At 32.6% G+C, this 26,908-nt stretch overlaps 1 protein-coding gene across 1 annotated transcript in view; it reads right to left on the bottom strand.

Annotated features, from left to right (window-relative positions):
* The window catches only part of LOC122399981 (STING ER exit protein), a 151,787-nt gene that overhangs the window by 6,841 nt on the left and 118,038 nt on the right, over nucleotides 1-26,908 (bottom strand). Inside the window, exon 2 of the mRNA XM_043401105.1 lies at nucleotides 577-622. The gene's annotated coding sequence lies outside the window, so the exon portion shown is untranslated. The remainder of the gene's footprint in view (nucleotides 1-576; nucleotides 623-26,908) is intronic.

Here is a 26,908-nt window from a genome sequence, read left to right as displayed (position 1 = left end):
CATAAAATATTATCGTTTTAAAACGTGTATTTCCGTAAAAACAAATTTTTGTAATTTTTTCTTCATTATGGTATATTGCTTATACATTGTATATGACTACACAGGTCGGAAAGTCAAAAATGCCTAGGCAGTCGAGAATCTCGGCTCGAGAATATGCGAGATCGAATTTCAGCTGTGTTGAGAGCAAGAAGGATAGACTGACATTCGCCGCCTTTCTCGAATCTACGAAGCTATACGAAACGCCAGAACTCATATACAAGGTGGTTGGCATTAGTGTGTGTGAGTGGTGGGGCAGTTCCCTTTCGGCACGGGTCTGCCGTCTGATAATACTCCACTGTCTTTTCCAATCCCTCCCATAATCAACTCACATGTATTTACGTACACACTCAGCTGGCTGCCCATCAATACTAATTCAGTGCCTAGTTTCTCAACTAACCGCCATCCATGAGAAGAGGCCGCTAAAATCAGCTCCGAATTTTCAGGTCGGTATGACAGTCAGATTCGGCCGCGAAAGTCCATAAGGTGAAACGTCTATTCATATATCTCGTCTGTGTTCATATATCTCGTCTGTGTTACCGTCCAGAATCTTCTTTTCCGAGGCGCTCCGGTAAAATGATCGTATCTACAAAAAAGTTGAGTATTGATGCTTATAAAAAATACTACGTACTCTTACGATGTAGTTAAATATACGCATAACGTTTCAGATAAATAGATCCAATGGTTTCTCTTTTCAAAATTCCCAGGTGTTACATTATCTTTTGGTGTTTAATATCAGATCCCTTTGCTTAGAATAATTTCGTTTCTACCGTCTTTGTAAGATGGCGCTAGGATCGCGGAAATGTGTCGCCATCTGCGGACAAAAGTCGCAGTACGCTGCAAGATAAGCGAAGAGGATCTCCGGCGCCCCCTGTGGTCGGAAATTTTACCGAGCTTCACTCGGCGACGAGTCGGTGTTCAGTTGAGTTTAATACGCAGTCGAAGGAGGTTAGTTGAAGTGAGCACGGGATGCGAATGGTGGCTGGGCAATGAGTCGCGCGACGTTCGTTAGATAGAATGTGAACAGTGATAAATCGGCGTAATGTGGTGCATAATCGAACTGTAATCGAGCTTGCGAAACACACGCGGTAATGTGAGCTGTAAAAAGTAAAAGGCGACAAAGTGCAGTGACTCGACGTTTGATTGGTGGTGCACGCAGAGCGGCCCTTCGCGCATACATACATGTACGTATTATTCATGCTGGTATACAAAAGGCTCACACGACGAATCTTTCTCTCTCTCTCTCTGTCTCAATTTCCTCTCTTCCACTCTAACGTTCCTTCTGCATTCTTGCAGTAGCTTGCACGTAGTTGCACCTTTTTTTTTTCTTTGTTTTACTCGAGATTTACGACCGCGCCCCCATCACTTCGTACACGATGCGTTGTACGGTTTTTCAATTTGTTAAGAACGACAATCTATGCAAGGTGGGCTTGTCGATCGCACGGTATGTCAGATTTGCAGAATCTTCTTTAGCGCTGACAGAGAAGGTGCAGAAGGTGCGAAGAGAGACAAAGAGAAAAAGACAGCAAACTCTTGCGGGGCGGTGTATCGCTGAAAATATGAATTAACAAGTCGAACGTACGGCGAGACGTGGAATTTCTATGATTCCCCCTTCTATTGCTTGCGAAACATTCGATTAATTCTATTCACTAACATTCGCTGGATCGAAGGCGGCTCTCTTTGTTTACTTTCGCCGTGTCGCGACCGAACGATACGCGTGTGTGCACGCGGTGTATTATCTATGATATAATTTTACGGTGTTTATAACACCAAAACAGATTTATAGATTTGCTCTTTACTGTGGGCGTTTTGGGTTACGAGAAATATTTGCGTGCATCGGGAAATTTCTGAATCGTTTTATCTGTCAGCTGATGGCGAGTCAGCCATGCCATGCAGCGATGGACGATAATTCGAAAAATATTAATCGATGTCAACGATATTTTTATACTCGAGTAGATATAAATAATATGGAATAAAATACCAAATATAAATAATTAGTTTGTGGAAAGAGTTTTATACAGGGTGTTCGGCCACCCCGGGAGATTCTAGAGGCCAAAATAAGACGAAAATCAAGAATAAAAATTTCTTGAGGCATCATTAAAAAGTTATCAAAAAATTTCAAATCATACCAAAAAAAAATTATATTTAGTTACAGGGGTCAATTTCAAGCATTTTTGCCGAATAGGCATACCCTCGAAATCCTACGCACTTTTGAGAAAAAAATTCTTGAAAGTGTGAAATTTTTCGACAAAATTCAAAAATTTCAAATTGTTCTGGAATAATTATTTTCGGTTGCGGGGGTCAGTTACAATAATTTCTGGTTAATAGACCTACCCCCGAAATCCTACCCGATTTCTAGAAAAAAATTCAGTACGGGCGGAAGTTTAAACGTTAATAACTTTTTAACGAAGCCTCCATCAACAAATTAATATTCTCGATTTTCGTCTTATTTTGGCCTCCAGGATCCGCCATTAAAATTTTTCCCAGGGGTGGCTGTACACCCTGTATAATTGGCATTTCCATAATACATGGCGGATATATTAATTACGATGAGAACATTCGCACTCCGCGTTTTCAAATATTCCTATTCTTGCTAGTGAACTTTTTAAACTATAATGATTTCATCCTATTCTTGTACATCTTGTTATCACTTCTCTAGGAAGTGATTCATCCGATCTTGATACATTATACTTTTCATAATAAGATTCCCCTCTACTATTGGACTCTTGTGAATCCATACACTAGGCTGAAAGGTTTCCTTCGAGTTTGTAAAAGGAATTTTAAAATGATCCTTATACTCCATGTTGCTTTGTTAATTTATCAGCTGTTTTATTTCCTTTAGTTCCCAGACGAATACATTGATTAATTTTGCTCCTAATGTCTGAAATATGCAGATTAGTTATTACTGATGCGTTTAGTTATGTAACACTTTGAATGGCAGTTAATGTTCGTTGAGATTGAACAGGAATTATCAGATTCTTCTAATGCTATATCCACTGCCTTCGTTATTGCAATACATTCTGCTGTATAGACTGATGAATACTTGCGAACGATTAAAATTTTCTTCCTTCTGCTTACTGTTTTGGTTAAGGCTATTAAGGTTAAAGACAAATTTGGTGTAGTATTACATTTCCATTGTTCAAAGACTGCTTTCCTTAATCTAACTGTCCTACTGTATTTCATGTCCCACTATTCAGCCAGGTTTCTGTGAAACTCATTTCCATTTCTTATCTTTGCAAATGTACTGTTTTTAAATGCTTCTTTCATTTTCTTCGCAAATATGTTATATTTCTCCGCAATTATCAAGTTGTCATACTGTAAAAAGTGGCTCTACTGATTATCAGACAAGCTTTGATAGTTTTAAAAGTCTGTCCTTTTAGTTTACTGTCTATTGGATTTTTTCTTATAAATGTATCTATTCGTATGTACTGTTGGGAAGTGAACTGATCCTAGAGGTTCCTTATATTAGGACACAGTAGCAATACTATTAATTTTAACTGATATTAGATCTATGTTGTCATATACATATTATGTTTTTGCTTGATTGAACACACTGTTGTACATGAGATTATCTTAGTTTTATTAAAATATAAAAACGAGAAGACAAAAGGAACAAACTCTGCTATAACTGTAACCGGAAAACGAACCCCACACACACCGCTCGCCACGCCATCCCGCGGACACATTTCCAACACCATATGTTTCACCTCTAGCATGTAAATATGGGTTATTATAATTAACTATGTTTCGCTAATTTCTATCTATCAAATCATACAACTTTTCTCCAATTGCATCTGAATAGACATAATTCGAAGTCACATGATGTACATTTATATCAACTAGTATTAAGTAGCAACCCAATTGTCTACATTGTTAGAGCAATCAATTTAAATTCATCAATTAGTTGTTTCTTCTATAGAACACAACCAAAAAGATTTTTTGTTCTATATTGCAGATTTGAATAATGCAAGTGTCTGTTATTTTAACTTTTAAATGTTTTGTTACAAAGAACACGATTCCTCCACCTCTTTTATTATTCTTATCTTTCCTGATTGAATCAAGTCTCGTTAATTCAATTTTATCATGTAGTCTTGAACATGTTTCGATGCAAACAATGTCTGCTTCACTTGCAAATTGTTCTATTTCTCCTTTCTTCTTCTACAATTCCGTAATATCATAGCCATAGTTTTGACTTTTAGCTTGTCCTTATTTTTTACATAATTGTGATCTTTTCGAATCTCTCAGTTTATTGTATTCTCTGGCCAATCTGCCTTTATCCACTCTATTATATTTTAGAATATGGCTTAGTCTATACAATATTAGTCCCTTTTTCAACTAGTTTTTCTCCTCTAATCTTCTTTAACTTCGGTTCTTCCTTGGTACTTACGTCCTTCATTGCTGAGACAAGTTTTCTTTCGTTACTATAATTACCTTCTCATCTGCCGCTTTATTTGCTATATTTAGTTCTTTTTAGATACTTTAGTAGCTTCATAGAGACTTAGATTATTGTATGCTCTGTATAATTGATGTATAAAGATACAATCTTTGCTGAAGGTAATACATCCTTCTTTGCAATGAAAATATATAGACAGGTTCTTCTTCTTGCTGATATGTTGTTAACGTCATCTCTGTACAATAGCCTCTATCTTCGAATTAACCAGATCATTTTTAATTAGGAAGGGATTTGCTTCCTCTTTATCTTTAAATAGAATTTCAACTTTGTTATATCTTCAGCGTCCCAAATCAAATGCATTACATTCCTGTTGAGCTACATCTCTTGCTATTTCGAGAAGATTATGTTTTCTTGCGCTTCTTGTAGCATTTATTTTTAGTTTCACCTCCATCGATGCACTGCCCTTATGGCATTCTGTACTTCTTTTATATTTTCTCTCATTTCTTTAATATCATTTATTAATGTCTTCTTAGCAATCTCATCGTCTCCTTTCCTTTTGAAATTTTTATCTCTCTAATAGTCAATTGTTCTTTTTCTTCTTCTTCCTTCGTTACTGGATATTTCCTAACTATGTTGTAACTCCTATCGGGACCATGTCTCATTCTTAGGTTATTTCTTAATCTCTTTCGTTTGAAATGTTACTTTCACACTCTTTTATGCCAATCTGTAAAAAGTCTCGCGAATCGTAATCTCAAAATCCAAAATCTTCGACTTCAAAAAATAACCTACAGATTACCAAAAAAAGGTTTCATTAAAAAAATTGAATTAAAAAATTTCAAATCATTCTGAAAAAATTATTTTTGGTTGCAAGGGTCAATTACAATCATTTTTGGTGAATACACATACCCCTGAAATCCTACCTCTTTTCGAGAAAAAAATTCGAGTAAGTACTGAAATTTTTAAATATAATTAAAAAATTTCAAATCATACTAAAAAATTATATTTAGTTATTGGGGTCAATTACAAGCATTTTTGGTGAATATACATACCCTCGAAATCCTACGCACTTTCGAGAAAAAAATTCTTTTCCGAAAATTTAATGTGAGGCCAGAAATACTTCCTTGAAATTTCATGCGAATCTTTAAAATGTCATAACTTCTGCACGGATTGGGAAATTTCAATGTTTCAAAGGCGAATTTTAGTGAAAAACATGTAGAAATTCTAACAATGTTGGAAAAGTTGTCCCTTCACACCGTAAAGTGAAAAAGAAAACCCTAAAACTGGTCCAATATTCAAACGGCCATAACTCCTACAATAGTAAAGGTATCTCATTGAATTTTTTTTCTGAAGCAGAGCCCATTGGTACTTACAAAAAAGTATTAGACAACTTTTTTGTAGAACGTCAAACAAATTGATTAAAAATGAAAAACAAAGTTTTAAGAAAAATTGACAGTGGGTAAGTTCCTAAATTTTTCGACGAGAAAAAAAAATTTCAAAACGTTCTGGAAAAATTATTTTCGGTAGCAGGGGTCAATTACAATCTTTTTTGGTCATTAGACATACCCCCAAAATCCTAACCATTTTCGAGAAAAAAATTGCGTAAGTGGACAAATTTTTCCACGAAATTAAAAATTTCAAATCATTATAAAAAAAATTATATTTAGTTACAGGGGTCAATTACAAGCATTTTTGGTGGATATACATTCCCTCGAAATTCTACACACTTTCGAGAAAAAAATTCGAAAATGTTAAATTTTTCGACAAGATTAAAAAATTTCAAATCATTCTGGAAAAATTATTTTCAGTTGCGGGGGTCAATTATAATCATTTTTGGTTATTAGACATACCCTCGAAATCCTACCCACTTTCTAGAAAAAAATTCAGTACGGGTGGAACTTTAAACGTTAATAACTTTTTAACGAAACTTCTATCAACAAATTAGGATTCTTGATTTTCGTCTTATTTTGGTCTCTAGAATCTCCCATTAAAATTTTTCCCAGGGTTGGCCGAACACCCTTTATGGCAATTAATTCCATCATGGACTAAAATTTTAAGACAATAAGAATAATAAATGAGTTTATTAATAAGAACGATTTAAAAATCTAAAAATGGGCTTGTATTTGGTCCGAGGAAAAAAAATCACATCGCTCATTACTAATGTCATGTCGTTTCGCGATCATTTTTGTGCGCGCGTGTTGTACGTTGGATCTGTTTCCGTGTTGCCGTCACGATACCGCCGGGTACGGAAAATCAAGGACGGATTTTACATTCTGAAATTGCTTTGTGAGTAAATTACGTTCGAAGTATCCTATTCAGTTTCTATGGAAAGTTTGCAGCGAAAATAAACATTGCACCGAAGGGGTTATGTTCACAGTTGTTATTTTGATCCTTATGCCGACAACTGTGTGCTCGACTATTTTTATAGTTTCTATAACATCTATAACTATTCTTATAGTTTCTCCAGATCCCCCATTTTACGTTTTAAAAACGAACTTATGCCAAAAGAATCTTAAGAAAATTAAAACTTTCTGGGAAAACGTGGAAACCGGAAACTGTTATTCTATATTTTATATACGGTATATAAGGGTTAGGAAAAGAATTTCGTTTCTAAAGTTTTAAATATTTACATTATTATATTGTATTTAGAATATATTATTATTCCAAGACTAAGTTTCGTACGATACGAACTAAGAAAAATATTACGCGTGTTAGGTATGTAATTCATTAGAGTGGTCGAAGCGAAAGAAGTAAGCAGACCTAACCCAAACTTTACATAACGATAGTCGTGACTGAGAAAAGGCTTCTGTCTCAGCTAGGATGTTTCCATTTAGAACTAATTTAATTCGAGGAATCATGATTTGGGAATAACACTGTTTAAGATCGACCAGTCGTATTATTAATTATCAGAGGTTGACACGGGTGAAACCGTATTTCTTTCTTTTTTTCTAGGCAAACGAATGCGTTCACACGTTTCTCGCGTACAATAATCGAGACACTCGACCTATCTGTATTTATTATCTTTCGAGGACAGGTGAGAGTGAAAGAACTTGTATGTTGGCGAATAAACGTTGATTTTATTCTTCGTCGTAGCGTGATGCAGAGACGATTACAAAAATACTATTATTCTATTCAATAAATGCTAAATTGACTGTCATAAATCGGTAGCTATACAGAATTTCATAGTATTTTTTATGTGGTTTTTAGATGTTAGGCTCGTATCGGATTTGATATCCCCGTCTTTGCTGGTTGAATATTTTGCATTCATATAGGATGTGATTTGTTAACAATGTGTTTTCGCAATTGGTGCTATGAGTCTCTTTTATCAAGGATATAGCCGTGATTTTTGTGTGGCCATTTGTTAATCTGAACATTATAGTTTTCTCTTTGTTGCTGATAAATACTATCCTAGGATTACTTTAGGTTCAGTTCTGAGAGATAAGCAGTTGCAGCGGCGACGTTGCCGACTTTTTGTCTACTTCTTAGGCCGTGGGCACATGAGCGTCGAAGCGACGTGCGTTTCTATGTTTGTTCTTCCTCGTCTTGCAATTGAAAACAACGAAGACAGACAAGATCGGCGTTCCTATGTCTTTTCAATTGTAAGACAAGGAAGGGCAGAAAAACGGACGTCGTTTCGACGCTCGTGCGCCCCCGGCCTTAGCCAATCCAATTCAAACATATTGCTATTCTTTTCTAAAGCGTCAAAATAACAACCGTCTCCATGGTGACGATAAGGCAACTATCTAACAACGAATCTCATTGGTAGTTACTGATGTTACGTTAACCGCGAATACAGTAGAACAAATAGTGGAATATGACGACGAATTCTTGACCGTCTACTTGGACTGGACATTTAAAAAATTTCTTTGAACTTTCGTAATTTATATTCCATTTTCCAAAATTTTTCGTAGTATACAGGGTGTTCAGCCACACCTGGGAATAATTTTAATGCGGTATTCTAGAGACCAAAATACTACGGAAATCAAGAATACCAATTTGTTGATAGAAGCTTCGTTAAAAAGTTATTAACGTTTAAAGTTTCACCCGCACTGAATTTTTTTCTCGAAAATGCGCAGGATTTCGGGGGTATGCCTATTCACCAAAAATTATTGTAATTGACTCCCGCAACCGAAAATAATTTTTCCAGAACGATTTAAAATTTTTGTTTTTCGTCGAAAAATTTACTTAATTAGATTTTCGGTAATGAATTTTTTTCTCGAAATTGTCTAGGATTTCGGGGGTATGTGTAATGACCAAAAATGATTGTAATTGACCCCCACAATCGAAAATAATTTTTTTAGTACGATTTGAAAAATTTTTTTTTCTCTCAAAATTTCAGTACTTACTCGAATTTTTTTCTCGAAAGTGGGTCGGATTTCAGGGGTATGTCTATTCACCAAAAATTATTGTAATTGACTCCCGCAACCGAAAATAATTTTTCCAGGACGATTTAAAATTTTTGTTTTTCGTCGAAAAATTTACTTAATTAGATTTTCGGTAATGAATTTTTTTCTCGAAATTGTCTAGGATTTCGGGGGTATGTGTAATGACCAAAAATGATTGTAATTGACCTCCACAATCGAAAATAATTTTTTTAGTACGATTTGAAAAATTTTTTTTTCTCTCAAAATTTCAGTACTTACTCGAATTTTTTTCTCGAAAGTGGGTCGGATTTCAGGGGTATGTCTATTCACCAAAAATGATTGTAATTGACCCCCACAATCAAAAATAATTTTTTTAGTACGATTTGAAAAATTTTTTTTTCTCTCAAAATTTCAGTACTTACTCGAATTTTTTTCTCGAAAGTGGGTCGGATTTCAGGGGTATGTATATTCACCAAAAATTATTGTAATTGACTCCCGCAACCGAAAATAATTTTTTTAGAACGATTTGAAAAATTTTTTTTGTCAAAAAATTTCTGCACCTAACCGATTTTTTTTCTTGAAAGTGGGTAGGATTTCGGAGGTATGCCTATTCACCAAAAATTATTGTAATTGACTCCCGCAACTGAAAATAATTTTTCCAGAACGATTTAAAATTTTTGAATTTAATTGTTAATAACTTTTTAACGAAGTCTCAGTCAAGAAATTAATATTCTTGATTTTCGTCTTATTTTGGCCTCTAGAATCACCCATTAAAATTTTTCCCAGTGGTGGCCGAACACCCTGTATACATGACAACGAAATTCTACAGCTTAAAGGGTTACACCACATTGGTGGGTGTAAAATGAGCGGCATTTTCATGAATTTTTTAATGAATATTTTAGTAAAATGGAAACCACGGCAAGGTGGTAGTCTCTTCCATCAGAGCGGAAATGTAAAAAAATCGTTATTTATTTGTAACTTTGCAATGCACCGTATATCGAAATGTTTAAACTAATATAATAAAATCATGATACATAGAAAAACGTAAAATAGTATTTACTAAATAAGGCAAGTATCTAGCTTTTACTAACAAGTCTGTGGTTACATTGTGAGCGTTTTTGCGTGACGTACCTACAGTAAGTCACAATCAACATTGTAGTCTATATATCAGAAAATCTTTTGTCTCGTAAGAAAGTTCAGGGATGACTTGGAAAAAAGAATTTAATGAATATACAGGGTGTTCGGCCAACACTGGGAAAAATTTTAATGAGAGATTCTAGAGGCCAAAATAAGACGAAAATTAAAAATATCAATTTCTTGGCTGAGGCTTCATTAAAAAGTTAGTACGAAAACAACTCCTAAAACTGGTCCAATTTTCAAACGGCCATAACTCTTACAGTAGTAAAGGTATTTCATTGAAATTTTTTTCTGAAGCAGAACCCATGGGTACCTACAAAAAAGTATTATACAACTTTTCTGTAGAGCGTCAAACAAATTTATTAAAAATGAAAAACAAATTTTTAAGAAAAATTGACAAGGGGGTAGGTGTCTAAACTTTTCGGCGAAAAAAAAAATTTCAAATCGTTCTGGAAAAATTATTTTCGGCTGCGGGGGTCAATTACAATCATTTTTGGTTATTAGACATATCCTCGAATTCCTACCCACTTTCGAGAAAAAAATTCGAGTAGGTACTGAAATTTTTAGACGAAATTGAAAAATTTCAAATCATTCTGAAAAAATTATTTTTGTTTGCGGTGGTAAATTACAATCATTTTTGGTGAATAGACATACCCCCGAAATCCTGCGCATTCTCGAGAAAAAAAATTCAGTAACCTAAAAATAAACCTTCCCAAATATTATGGCGAAACCTTCCGGTACTCGCCACCAGAGGGGCCGCTCTCGCAAGCGCTCGATCAACGTTCTATTTCTATAAATACGCTCCTCGACCGATCATCCAATATCCTGGCGTCTAAGAAGTGAAGACTGACAAAATATTATAAGCATGTTTTCGGAATATTGCACGAGTGGGCAGCAAGTGTGAAGTATTTGCAAAGTTTCGAGGTGGGATGGGTCGACGAAACCTTGGTCAAAAGAGAAAGACTGGAACCGAGTAAAAGGAATAATGTTACGGAAATTTTGGAGGAATTTTAATGGCCATGTTATGATATTTAAAAAAGATCAAGTATTACAATTCTGTCTGGACAAAGATCCTTTATTAAGATTCAATGTAATACGCGTCGTGTATACATGTATCACTTATTGAAATGACAACGTTTGAAAAACTGGTAAGGGTCTCTCAGTGTCACGAATAGAATATGTAGACGTGCTTAGAAGCATAAACAAACTCACAGAACGACGCAATTGGATTAGAAATAGACGATTTTATCGGTAACTATGTATGTTTAAAATTAGCAAAATTCCAAAACAGATTTAATATCATGTCTGACCCAAAGATTGATCTTTATTTCTCTCTACAATACACTCGTCTTGTTTCAAAACTTAATGAAAACTTCAAAATCATTTGAAGAAATCCTAATACTTTTAAAGTTTTTATAACGTTACTGTTATTAGGAATTCTATCAAATAACCAGATACTACCAGGTGCTACACTATAGTGTGAACAAGTGGTGGAGAACATTTCTAAATATAAAACATTGGCATAGCAGTCAATGTGCTAAAAATAGACGCTGTATCTTCAAAACTGTTTAAGTAGTATCAAATTTTATGCATTTCTATGCATTTGTATACTTGAACAATGCAATTGCACCTTCCTTTCTTTCAAGTAGAATAATTTTTACTGGTGTAAGCAATACAGTTTTCAATCTCTAGAAAAAACTATTAACATACCTATGCCCTAAATCTATTAGTTGAAAACTTATCACAGTTCAAATTAAACTATCAAACTAATCAACTATGAATGTGAACCAGTGTAAAATTAATTTTATCATCCGTGAAAGTTCATTCAGTGACTCTGATTGAAAATCGTGTTATTTGCAAGTAATGAAAGAGTGGATATGTTAATTCTATTCATCGAAGGTGATCAGAATGCTTCTTTTGCTGCAAAACTGTGTCGACGTTACGTAACTGAGTAAAAGAATAGAAAATTGTTTAGATTTAAATGGAAGATCGTTCGAACATTTGTTACGGCGTAAGTAATTTAACAAACTATGAACTAATAGGTTTAGGGTATAAGTATCTCAGTTGTTTTTCATAGAACATGAGAAATTGCATTCGGTAATGTGAAAAATAGATACGTGCTACCTAACCCTAACTGAGGCACCTCTGGCCCGTTGAACGCAGCGGAAGCGACGCGCATGCGCGAACGTAAGAGTGGAAGGGACGCTGGGTCTCCACGCGGTGGACCTGTGCACGCTGGATATTCGAATGTTTGCTTTATGGTAGCACGTGTTTCCGTCTCGTCGTGCAAAATATATATAAATTATTATTCTCGTTATACGCTTGTTTATTTCGTACACGATCTTGGTACAATCTCATCCCCGGATTCAAATACCAAATCTTGTCAAAACTATAATTTTACTTAACCTTTTAGGCACGGCTGAATTTTGCGCGCGGCTGTTTCTCTGTACGGCAGAGTGAGCAAACTATAAGTTTAGTGTCTAATCGTGCCTAAAAGGTTAAAAGTAGAAGGTGCAGTTGAATTTTTCTTATACACAGAATGCACGAAATTATTTTCATATCATATGCATCGTTCGATTGCATTTACTTTTGTCTCGCGACTTATTTAATACGTAAATGCCGCGCTTGGTATCGTAGCGGTGCGAAATGGAGTTTCTTTTTCATAGCTCGACAATGTCAGGGGGACAAACACTTTCCCGTCTGTGTGCTTTCTCGAATATCTCGGAAAAATCACGGTACCGGCGTGGCGTTTGCGCGGCGAGGTGCGTGCAATACCCGATGGCTGTTCTATCGCCCGTGCAAACAATTTTTATTGCCGTGTAACGTAGGTAGCCTGAACAGCGACGCGTGTGGGCCGCGCACGTATCGGTTGTAACAGATAAAAGACCGAGTCTTTGTCCTTTTCCACGTGATCGACGAATTTCAAGTCTCTCGTCATCGTCGCGCGCGCGCGCGCGCTCGCGTACCACGCGTGATCGCGTCTCTCCTCTTTAGGGAACAGATGGAAACTCGTGGACACTGTTTGTTTGTGTTTGGTCTATCGGAAAGTTCTGCTCGTTTCCAACAAGAATGGAAATCAAAGTGTCCCTTTTCATCTACGCTGCGGACCATAACTATATAGCACCACTAGAATTCTCGGGATTTTCATTAATTAATAATTTCTAAATATTATTGGGCGAATCAAGCTAAAATGAAATCACAGGAATGAAATAGGGGCGAACATAACATTTATTTGATACAAAATATAATGCTATCATAAGTATTTTACAGGTGCTATAGCACCAATGCAATTATAATGGAATTATTAAGTTATAATTTGAGTGAATAGTTACTAATAAACGACGCATGTACTTTTTAGGTTATGTTTAATATTGCACGAATCGTTGCATACATGGTACTGTTCTTCAACTGTTATACTCAAACAACAGATGGCGTGCATGTTTGCCAATATGGAAAAGAGAAATATTTCCACACGTGCATGTTTGCCAATATGGAAATGTGAAACATTTCCAACAGTTACATATTCTTGTATTTATAAGTCGAAATTTCAAATGTTACAAAAAACAAATAAGAATTGTAACTATTGGATCGAACGAATGTCACGAATAAATTGTTAAATGTTTGATGGTATTTATTATTTATTATTCGAATGGAATGTTAAATTCAGAAAACTGGACAGAATTATTCCATCAGATCAGCTCGAATGCATTGAGTACTCGTTTCAACGAGTTTCAACGAGTAATACGGTACTCGGCAGTTTAATCGCTGTTTGCTCCTATAAATAACGTCGAAGTTGCTGCAACCGATACGCTGAAAACTTTTATTAACTATCAGTGACACGATCTGAATATCGGATTGTCCTTCGATCGATGATTCATTGGCACCGAGTAGACTTCGAAAATAGCGATCACTATAATAATAATAATAGGTGAATAATACACTTATAAAAATATAAAATAAAACATTTATAAAAATACAGTTTATTCGTGATGTTTTTTTAATTTAATGGTTGTAGGAACAAATTTCTCTTTGTTGCATCCGTGACCTTGGTTACTATTATAAATAAAAAATTACCAATGTTTTTTATATTTTATATATTTAAAAAAAAGATTATAAAACACTTTGCCACAAAGGAAAGCTTAATTAGCGAGAGTAAACATAAATAGGAAATTTAGTAGTAGGTTTGTTATAATAAAGGTTTATAACTTTGTTATAAATAAATTGATCGCATTTCTAATAGGTATTCAAAAAATCTAAGAAACAGTAAAACAACGTTTAAAAATGCATTGCAAGAAACATGGTTACAAATAAACATACTATTAATCATTTAATTTAATAATTAATAATTTAATTTCTATTCCAAAAAGACTCTTAGTTGTTATTCGTAGCAAAGGATATGAAATTTCCTATTAAAATTTTTATTTTTTGCACTACTTTATACATATACGATTTGTGTTATGTTATACATATATTCTTGCATACTGCAAAACTGCTTTCCATATTTTTTGTTTGCTTCCATATTTCATGATACACTTCCACATTAATATTTAGACTGCCAAATTTGGATAGAATTTGTGAGCTTTAACAAGGTTACCAAAATAAGTAGTGAAACAAATTTTAGGATACGTAGCATAAAATGGTCTAAAATAAAAATTTTACTTTTGCAGAATATTATACGGTTTTGATCTGGCAGTGAACGTGTTAATTATATAAAAAATGTCAATTAGTATTTGTTGGGCTTGAATGAAGGACACAGTAATGATTAAAGTATGTTTATTTAAAGGATTACCTAAGTTTACTACTAGCACATGCTAGCACACAACTGTACACATTATACGAGATAGAGTATATCAAAAGAAGAAGAAAGTGTACACAAAAAGGGCACCAGATGGCGTGAAAGTTACTAGATTCTATTTCACGGTATTTTTAAGAAAAAGGAAGCAGAAGTTGTTTAGCACACTTTTATTTATTACATTACTGTTACAAAGCAACTAAAACTAACGTGTCTTTTTAAATTAACTTTTGTTCTTTCAACCGTGTAACGCAATTAGTACTCGTATAAAGACGCAGAGACCAACTTAACCTGATTCGAACCTAATCCAGTCGAGTAAATTTGTAACTGTTAAGAAAAAGGAAGGAGGAGTTGTTTAACACACGTTTATTTGTTATATTACTGTTGCAAAACAGCTAAAACTAATTTGTATTTATAAATCAACTGTGTGACGCAACTACTGCTTCTGTAACAACGCAGGGACCAACTTAAAGAAATGGAAAACGCGGGGCGCTTCCGTCGCGGACTGGCGCCAAATTCAAATCACACTTGCTACATTTAAAAAGTATGATACTTTATTTTAATTTGACACAATAGAAACTGATTTTTTTGTTATGCCAATTTACTTCCCGAGGCGATTGTAGTTTTCACGAGCGAAGAATGAAATATCAGGAAATTATTATTTCCGCTGGAAAGGGATGTCGATCGAACGAGAAGCAATCGTGGTCGAGCTATTACGGTTGAATCGAGCATTAAGTCGAGCACGGCAGCTGCATCGCGGGGTACTTTTCTAAATCGTTTGAAAATAAACGGAAGAAAACATCCGTAGGATCCAGCTAGAGATCCTCTCGCCACTCCTGCGCTTACAAAGGCCTCTTATTCAATGGAGACTAGACGGCTACCGAGCATCGATCTTTTTACCTGGCGCGACATCTTTCAGTTACCTTTCTCCGGTTAACAATGCGCGATTTTATGGAGTATTATTAGTTTCCTGTACTCTCGAATAGGAATCCAGGATCAGCGGCCTTTGAACACATCCGTTTATAAATCCATCGTTCCTCTCGCGATCGATTTTATGTCGTTCCCTTTGAAAATCATGGTGACGATTCGAATAATTATTTTAAAATTTTATTCTTATTCTCAATATTAGACAGAATAATATTAGTATATTAATTGTGATAAGTAATACTTTCTCTTGTAAAAATTTTATGGTTTCTTTGTTTGATACAGTTACTTACAAAATTGAGTGGAAAATCAATAAAAACAGTCGTAATGGAAAATGAAAACACAATATATACATATATACTTTTTTTTACATTTTAATGGATGAATCGTACAAGAAGTTTTAAATAACAAGGGTTATTTATTTATGTTTAACAATAAACGTAAAAGTAGATTTATTTTGAAGACACAAAATTGAGCGTACATTATACAGGGTGGTCTATGCAATTTGTGCATCTTTGTAACTTCCAAAGTATGCATTTTGTATAAAAATATTGCATGGTTTGATGGGCTACACTATACATGTACTTATATTTATCACAATGTACTTTGTTTATTTTATATTTTTTTATAATTTATTTTATTTATCATTTTTTGTTATGTTTCGATACAGAAATAGAACACGGGGATGTCCCGACGTCATATTACTAAACAGTGATACCAACATAGCCAAAAATTTTTACAATAGTTATAATCACTAACATAAAAGCAGGCGTGTTAACCTTATATTGACTCAAGAAAAAGTGACCTTTTTGTTCTTTGCGTTACAAGTTTGTTTATCGTTAACTTATTAATACAAAAATATATGGTTTTTATAAAAGACGAATTGAACTTTTCTTTTAAATTATTTCAAAGAGAAGTTGAAAATTTTTATGTGTTAACATTATATTGACGCCCATTGTATATATTGTTTTTATTTTTCAATGTGTCTATTTTTAATTAGTTTATTGTTTATTTTCGTTGCCAACATACAAATCATGATTGAGATAATTCAAACGCGACATCTGTTTGACTTTGATTTAAAAATTTAGCAATTCCGTTGTAATATACAAATAATGCATGAATGTATCATTAACACAATTTTATGGTAGTGTTTTGGTGCTTGATGCTTTTTGCCATTAAGAAATAATAATTCGAATACATAAATTTAGAAAAAATTCTGCTTGGTTTGAAAATTTCGTTTTGAAAATATAAATAAACAATTTATATTTAGTGAAATTTGTTCTTGACATTTCTATGAAATATGGGGAATTTTTTGGTAATATACTTTTGTGATGTACTGTACTCGTGCATATTTTCGACAATATTCAAGATTTTTGTCAATAACTTCGCAGAAAATATAAATAAATTATTTATTTTTAGTGAAATATTTTTCTTGAAATTTTCAAAAATATGTATGGAATTTTTTGGTAATATACTTTTGTACTATACTGTACTTGTGGATTTTCAAGCACATTCAAAACTTTTGTCAATTTCTTCATAGAAAATATAAATAAACAATTTACTTTTTTTGCTTTTGAAATTTCTATGAAATATGCGGAATTTTTTGGTAATATACTTTTGTCAGGTACTGTACTCGTGCATATTTTCGACAATATTCAAGATTTTTGTCAATATCTTCCTAGAAAATATAAATAAATTATTTATTATTAGTGAAATATTTTTCTTGAAATTTCTAAAAATATGTATGGAATTTTTAGGAGATATACTTTTGTACTATACTGTACTTGTGGATCTTCAAGTACATTCAAAACTTTTGTCAATTTCTTCATAGAAAATATAAATAAACAATTTACTTTTTTTGCTTTTGAAATTTCTATGAAATATGGGGAATTTTTTGGTAATATACTTTTGTCAGGTACTGTACTCGTGCATATTTTCGACAATATTCAAGATTTTTGTCAATATCTTCCTAGAAAATATAAATAAATTATTTATTTTTAGTGAAATATTTTTCTTGAAATTTCTAAAAATATGTATGGAATTTTTAGGAGATATACTTTTGTACTATACTGTACTTGTGGATCTTCAAGTACATTCAAAACTTTTGTCAATTTCTTCATAGAAAATATAAATAAACAATTTACTTTTTTTGCTTTTGAAATTTCTATGAAATATGGGGAATTTTTTGGTAATATACTTTTGTCAGGTACTGTACTCGTGCATATTTTCGACAATATTCAAGATTTTTGTCAATATCTTCCTAGAAAATATAAATAAATTATTTATTATTAGTGAAATATTTTTCTTGAAATTTCTAAAAATATGTATGGAATTTTTAGGAGATATACTTTTGTACTATACTGTACTTGTGGATCTTCAAGTACATTCAAAACTTTTGTCAATTTCTTCATAGAAAATATAAATAAACAATTTACTTTTTTTGCTTTTGAAATTTCTATGAAATATGCGGAATTTTTTGGTAATATACTTTTGTCAGGTACTGTACTCGTGCATATTTTCGACAATATTCAAGATTTTTGTCAATAACTTCGCAGAAAATATAAATAAATTATTTATTTTTAGTGAAATATTTTTCTTGAAATTTTCAAAAATATGTATGTCGTTTTTTGGTAATATAAATTACCAAAATTTTTTTGGAAAATATAAATAAACAATTTATTTTTAGTGAAATTTTTTTCTTGAAATTTTCAAAAATATGTATGAAATTTTTTGGTAATATACTTTTGTATTGTACTGTATTCGTATATTTCCGACAACATTCAAGAATTTTGTCAATATCTTCGTAGAAAATATAAATAAACCAATTATTTTTAGTGAAATTTCTTCTTGAAATTTCTAAGAATACGTATACATATTTTTGTAATAAACAAAGTTCTATAAAATTTCTGTTGAAATTGCAAAGATTTCGAAATATAAATTCCAAGAACTTGTACGAATATAGAGTCGAATCGCAAAATATTGTAATTCGTTCATAGGGTCAAACGAGCGGGTGATAGATCGTAAAAAGCATTAAACGGTCAACGTTGGGTCGCGAGATATCTCGTCCGTGAATGCAAAAGGGTTAATTTCGTTTGGCGGATCGGCACGATCTTGATATCCTCGCGGTCCCTTCCAGATCAATTCCAGAGATCGGAATTCGCGTTCGAGTCGTTCGCGTGGCTTCCGCTATTCTTAGCCCCTTAGGAAAACTACAGTCTTCCAACGTTCGCGATGGCTGCAGCTGGTATTATTTGGCTATGGAATTTACGAGTTTATCGATCCGCGGGAATCACGAACAACAACGCCCCGATTCGCTGTTATTATTTATTCTTATTTCGATAATTAACGGCTCGAAACCCAATTTTCAATGCGATTAACATATCTTTCAAATTAATCACTACTCGAGTCAAATACTTAAATATCATTCTGTAGAGAATGAGAAAGTGCATCGATCGACGAATAAAAATTTGTATAATTACTTAAAAAGATGACCCTTTATAATAAATAATATTATATTGCTTGAATTTCATAAAATAAATTTTAAATTATACAGGGTGCTCGGCCACCACTGGGAAAAATTTTAATGGGGGATTCTAGAGCTCAAAATAAGACGAAAATCAAGAATACCAATTTGTTGATGGAGGCTTTGTTAAAAAGTTATTAACGTTTAAAGTTCTGTCCGTACTGAATTTTTTTCTCGAAAATACGTAAGATTTCGGGGGTATGTCTATTCACCAAAAATGATTGTAATTGACCCCCGCAACCGAAAATAATTTTTCCAGAACGATTTGAAATTTTTTAATTTTGTCAAAAAATTTCATCCTTCTCAAATTTTTTTCTCGAAAGTGTGTAGAATTTCGGGTTATGTGTATTCACCAAAAATGCTTGTAATTGACCCTTGTAACTAAATATAATTTTTTTAGTACGATTTGAAATTTTTTAATTTTGTCGGAAAATTTCATACCTTCTCGAATTTTTTTCTCGAAAATGCGCAGGATTTCGGGGGTATGTCTATTCACCAAAAATGATTGTAATTAACCTCCGCAATCGAAAATAATTTTTCTAGAATGATTTGAAATTTTGTAATTTTGGCGAAAAATTTCACACCTTCTCGAATTTTTTCTCGAAAGTGGATAGAATTTCGAGGGTATATCTAATGATAAAAAATGATTGTAATTGACCCTCGCATCCGAAAATAATTTTTCCAGAACGATTTGAAATTTTTGAATTTAATTGTTAATAACTTTTTAACGAAGCCTCCATCAACAAATTGGTATTCTTGATTTTTGTCTTATTTTGGCCTCTAGAATCCTTCATGAAAATTTTTCCCAGGTTTGTCCGAACACCCTGTAATTTTATAAATTTTTAAATATTATCACTGGGAACTATTTAAATTTTTCTGATAGAATTCTTTTCAATCAATGTCTCGACCTAGTTGTGCCTAAAAAGTACATCTGGGGTATGGATCAAAACATTGTGCAATAAATCATCAAATAATTGTTTTACGTTTTGCTCTAGCGACCAACAAGGAGTTCTTATTTCCTCACCCATTACTAATTTGAGACTTTACTAAAAAAGGAACACGGGTTAGTGAATTAATAACCGTGATTAAATATTAGCAAGAATATTGCCTTGTTAAATCGTTCGCTGTTGATAGAATAAATATAGATTTTAGATTTTAATCAGCCCTCGTATTTTTCGAGCCTTATCTATCTGGTATTTGTTTACAACATATTTCATCAGTTTGTCACCTTTTCCTCGCAATTTAACACTGGAATTGTGACAAATGAAAATAATAAAAAGAAAATATCATCCTTGCTTTTTTATATGGGTAGTAATTTGCTATTATGATAAATTATAAAAGTTTTTTTTTTACAATGTATCATATGGCAAACATTATATTAAAAGATAATAATTATTTATTGACAATGGTCTGATCATACTTTTAAACGTTACTTCGCTTTTCAAAATATCGGAGAAAATTGAAATGTATATTAGAATTGTTAAATACAACAACTAGTGATTTAAATTTGGCGCCAGTCCGCGACGGAAGCGCCCCGCGTTTTCCATTTCTTTAAGTTGGTCCCTGCGTTGTTACAGAAGCAGTAGTTGCGTCGCACGGTGGAAAGAACAAATGTTGATTTAGAAATACAAGTTAATTTTAGCTGTTTTGTAACAGTAATATAATAAATAAACATGTATTAAACAACTCCTGCTTCCTTTTTCTTAACAGTTACAAATTTACTCGACTGGATTTTCGCAAAGTGATTTTCTATAAAAGAATCAATAAACATTTATTTCCATTGCATTATACATCGAGTATCTATCTTCTTAATTTTTTTGGCACAAATAAATAGGTATTTCTAATGTTAATGTCTCTATCGAAACAATCATTTAACATTAAGTTGTTGTTTAAGATAACTTTTTGTTTAGTAATTAGACTTAATTTCGTACAGAAATCAAAGTTATAATTCACTAGAACAGTAACCTTTATTAACACATTGACTGCCACGTCACCCACATATGAGTGACACGACTTTTCACCAAGGAGTTAAAAAAATTCATTCCCAAGATTAGATGTAAAAGAAAATAAAGCTAGGTAGGGCCCTTGAATTTTAACGAGTCTGTGAAAATAAATTCCATGACAAATTCTTGGTATGCTAGTTTCCAATTGTCTAAAAACAAAATTTAATTTTCCTTTTAATTTTCGAGGTTTGGTCTGGCAGTCAACGTGTTAATAAACACACCAAGGAATATGGAAAAGCTTAACCTATTATAGCGCCACGTAGCGGCATCACTAAATAACAGAAGGCGCGAAATTGAAACTGAATATTCTAACACTTTTCATTAATATATTGACTGCCATGATGATCATTGGCGATCAACACTTTAAACGTACAATGCGTTGACAGTATTGTTTATGGAAGATCCGTGATATTAAAATTTTTCATTATTAAAATAACAAGTACATTGAATTATCGGATATTTTCTGTGTTTCACGTTATAATTTCAACAAATATCGATATTTATCTTGGTCTAAAATATCCACTGACTTATTAATTATTAAAAAGCTCTATGTATGTCCTTTTGTATTTACTTGATATAAGTCGAAGTTGGATCAAAAGTTAGGAACACAAGCAGAGAGCTAATTAATTTTTATCGGTTTATGACGATTAATTTATTATAAAATTTCTCGGTGTACATCGTAAATTTTTTCTTTGTTGTATATAATTCTTGAATGGTTAATATCATGAATTTCATTTTTATCGAACGTAAACTCTTTCATTTGTTTTCTTTGTTATAGGAAATAAAACACTACCAACTAAATATTAAAATTAAATTAAAAATAATATGAAACATGTTTATATATTTAAAAATTTCCTAATGATCAGAGTTTTATTTTGAGGTTAGATTCAATTATTTTTAAGACTTTGTCTTTTTATGATTTAATATTAATAATTTTTAGTTATTTTTATTAAATTTGTATGACCTTGGAGAAAGCTTAATATAAATATCTTTATTTTCTGTTTCAATTTTTTTTTTTTTGCGTTATAAATACCTTCATAAATTATAAAAATGTAAATGTCCAAGTTTCACTTTGAGGTTAGATTCCATTATTTTTAAGACTGTCTTTTCATGACTTAATGTACATAAATATTGTTTTTATTTTTTGTAAATTTATATGACCTTGGAGAAAGCTTAATATAAATATCTTTATTTTCTGTTTCAATGCGTTATAAATACCTTCATAAATTATAAAAATGTAAATGTCCAAGTTTCACTTTGAGGTTAGATTCCATTATTTTTAAGACTGTCTTTTCATGATTTAATGTACATAAATATTGTTTTTATTTTTTGTAAATTTATATGACCTTGGAGAAAGCTTAATATAAATATCTTTATTTTCTGTTTCAATTTTTTTTTTTTTTGCGTTATAATTACCTTCATAAATTATAAAAATGTAAATGTCCAAGTTTCACTTTGAGGTTAGATTCAATTATTTTTAGAATTTTATCTTTTTATGATTTAATGTACATAAATATTGCTTTTATTTTTTGTAAATTTATATGACCTTGAAGAAAACTAAATAAAAATAACTTTATTTTCTCTTTACATTTTCTTTTTTGCGCTAGAAATCTCTTTGTAAAGTATAAAAATGTAAATGTCCAAGTTTTACTTTTAGGTTAGATTCAATTATTTTTAAGACTTTATCTATTCATGACTTAATGTAAATAGATTTTAGTTATTTTTATTAAATTTATATGACCTTGGAGAAAGCTTAATATAAATAACTTTATTTTCTGCTAAATATTTTCTTGCACTACAAATCCCTTCATAAATTATAAAAATATAAATGTCCAAGTTTTATTTTTAGGTTAGATTCCATTATTTTTAGGATTTTCTTTCTCATGACTTAATCTACATAAATATTGTTTTTATTTTTTGTAAATTTATATGACCTTGAAGAAAACTAAATAAAAATAACTTTATTTTCTATTTCAATTTTCTTTCTTGCGATATAAATCCCTTCATAAATTATGAAAATATTAGGTTGGGGAAAAAGAAATCCATTATTTTGTCGGTAGATGTCTGTAGTGATCGATATCTCGTAAAGTATCGAACAAACAATTTTAGATTTATGCTCATTGCAAGGTGACATTTCACACTAAAAAATTTCTTTTGTTGTTTTTTATTTGGTCTATTCAGTTGTGAGTTACAGGGTGTTAAAAATGGAAGTCAAGAAAAAGAAAATTCGGTACATTTTATAGTTTTTCGTTGATAAAGGCGAAAATGCAAGCTAGGCGGCTGAAATTGTAAATAGTGTTTATGGTCCCTATACTGTAACGGCTAATTACGTGCAATTTTGGTTTCGTCGATTCCGTTCAGGTATTTTTGATGCTAAAGATGCACCTCGCACAGGCAGGTCCGTCGTCGAAAATGTCGATAAAATTACAGAAATAATCGAAGTTGACCGGCATGTTAGTAGTCGTAGCATCGCCCAGGAGCTAAAGATCGACCATAAAACAGTTTTAAACCATTTGCACAAAGCTGGATTCAAAAAGAAGCTCGATGTTTGGGTGCTACACCAATTAACACCAAAAAACATGATGGATTGAATTTCCATCTGCGAAGCCTTAGTCAAACGGAATGAAATCGACCCATTTCTTAAACGGATGGTGACTGGGGATGAGAAATGGGTCACATACGACAATATTGTGCGAAAACGATCGTGGTCAAAGCGCGGTGAAGCAGCTCAAACGGTGGCCAAACCAGGACTAACGGCCAGGAAGGTTCTGCTATGCATTTGGTGGGACTGGAAAGGAATCATTTATTATGAGTTCCTTCCATATGGCCCAACACTAAATTCGAATCTCTACTGTCAACAACTGGACCGTTTGAAGCTAGCGATTGACCAGAAACGGCCAGAATTGGCCAACAGAAGAGGTGTTGTGTTCCAGCAGGACAACGCTAGGCCACACGCGTCTGTAGTGACTCGCCAGAAACTCCGGGAGCTTGGTTGAGAAGTTTTAATGCATCCACCATATAGTCCGGACCTGGCACCAAGTGATTACCATCTTTTTCTCGCATTGCAAAACTACCCGAGTGATAAGAAATTGGCAACAAGAGAATATTGTGAAAATCGGTTACTAGAGTTTTTCGCCAATAAGGACCAAGATTTCTATGAGAGAGGCATTATGAAGCTACCTTTAAAATGGCAATAAATTATAGAACAAAACGGCGCATATTTGACCCAAATCGGAAAATCCGAAACATGTTAAATAAAGTCTTGAAGTTCACGCAAAAAAGAATGGATTTCTTTTTCCCCAACCTAATATAAATGTTCAAGTTTTACTTCGAGCCACTGTATTTGTTTCAACTGTTAGGATAACTGAACGCGTGTCCGTAAGAAACGTACGGAAAGATGGCCGTGGAAATCGCGAACTTGGAATAACGGACGATAGCGAAGGAAATTGGGAGCGCTCGGTCGACTCGAAAATTACGAGAAAGCAACCACAGACGTTTTCATAGGAAACTAGAACGTCTCCTGGCGACGATAATCGAAGCCACGATCCAATTGTTGCGTTGAATTTGTCCTCGGTGACGAGGCGATTCCTCCGTTTCTACTCGTGGATCGAATTCCACCGAAGCTTTTTACGCTTTCTACGCCGAGGGGGAAAATTGCTCGATAAATCGGGTCGATATTCGCGAGTCGAAACCGAAATAATTATACGTACGATAGAAAGTCTTTGAATGAGTAAAAACGAAAGTCCCGAGATGATTTATCGTAGCAGTATGAAATTAGAAAGAAATTCGCATTTCTTCTATTTCATACTGTGAACTATACTATGTGTATCAGAGTTATGCAAAACAAATAATTTGTTATTATCTTTTACTTCGTAAAGTTTGGATCGTTTCTACCAGAAATCGAATTTGCCGCGTAAATTGCAGGGTGGGTGACACTTTTCAATTTTTAAATTATATAGTCTATTTTACAGTGGTTAATCTGGGGAATATTAGTGAAATATTCTAGATACATTGGGTGACATTTGTAAAGTAATCGTTAATAATTCTCTCTGAATAACATTCTCTATATTCTTATGCTCTGCATGCATATCGCCATGCTACCAACCTCACATTTCTCATTCGTTGCCAACTTCTTTTCTTCGCAATTTTTATACCATGGTATATGTGTTCTATAGATAATCAACTCTATGTAAGAAACCAACTATCACAGTCAACATTCACATATTACACTTCAGATCAAAATAAAGGCAAGTGTAATTTGTATAACCTAACCTAACCCAGAAATATACGTATAGAGAACGTGTACATATCGTGCAGATTTAATTCCAAGATTAATAGACTTGTGCCTTGTTCTGCATTTTCCATGACTTTGACTGCCACGCCACCCATATCTGGGTGACAGGATTGAGCACTATGATACTAGAAAAATTAATTCCCAATACATCGAGCGAGGTTAAAAAAAATAAGTACTGAAACCAATTTTAGGTTATGTAGTTTACTAGAGTCTGAAATCTAAGTTTTAATCTTAAATGTTTCAGTGTTTTAAGTCTCTGAGGATCCGTTGAAGGAAAAGTTTATATCATTAAGCTAGAAATTCCGACAAAGTTTCTCTGATTAGAACGACGAACGTCATTTATCGCATTTAATCTTTTAGCATTAATGTGAAAAGTCTTTTAGAACGAAGCTATAAGGAAAGTAAATGTGAAAGTGAGATTTGCAATACTCCGTAGCATAGAAAATGAATTATGATGTATCTAAGCACGCTAAACTGTTGTTTAGTTAACAGTGAGAGTATTAATTATAACTCACCTTCTCCCCGTCGAAACCTTGATACTTTTACTAGTAATTATTCCTGTTAAGAAAAAGGAAGCAGAAGTTGTTTAACATACGGTTATTTATTATAACAGTTACAAAACAATTAAAAACTACGTATATAGAGGCAGAGATCAACCTAAAGAAGAGAAAAACGCGGAGTACTTCCGTCGCGGACGGGCGCCAAATTCAAATCATACTTGCTATAATTAACATTAATAATATACTTATATTTATCACAGTTTTAGCAATCTCCCTTAAAAACTGTTTATTTTTATGCGTTTCGATTATTATTTAACGTTCTTCAACAGTTGTTTGCTTACCCATTTCGAAATTATACAAATAGTATCTTTTTCTCTCATGCTTTGATATAGAAACAAAACACGGGGATGTCCCGACGCCATATTACTAAACAGTGATGCCAACATAGCCAAAAATTCTTACAATAGTTATAATTACTAACATAAAAACAGGCGTGTTAACTTTATATTGACTCAAAAAAAAGTTACTTTTTTTGTTCTTTGCGTTACAAGTTTGTTTATCGTTAACTTATTAATAAAAAAATATATGGCTTTTATAAAAGACAAATTGAGATTTCCTTTTGAATTATTTCAAAGAGAAGTTGAAAATTTTATAATTTTAATTTTTAAAGTTAATAATTATTAAATGTGATTTAGATTAAAATGAAATGAAGATATTCATAAACAAAATTAAATATTATACGTTTGAAAAACTATTTGGAATTAAATCGTACGTCAAGGGTTCAATTATTAATAACGTTATCGTCGCGAAAATAGATTTCTACAAAAATATATAAAATAATAAATAATAATTTTTAAAAATTTCAATTTTTATTATTTTTATAAGAATATGATTTCATATTTAAAATAAGATAAAAATTATTTATAAATAAATTTCAATAATTTC

This window comes from Colletes gigas, unplaced genomic scaffold, assembly GCF_013123115.1.
Source record: "Colletes gigas isolate AHSC1104 unplaced genomic scaffold, ASM1312311v1 Colletes_gigas_Sc00015, whole genome shotgun sequence".
NCBI classification, from domain to species: Eukaryota; Metazoa; Arthropoda; class Insecta; order Hymenoptera; family Colletidae; genus Colletes; species Colletes gigas.
This window is presented reverse-complemented; position numbering and strand designations above follow the sequence as displayed.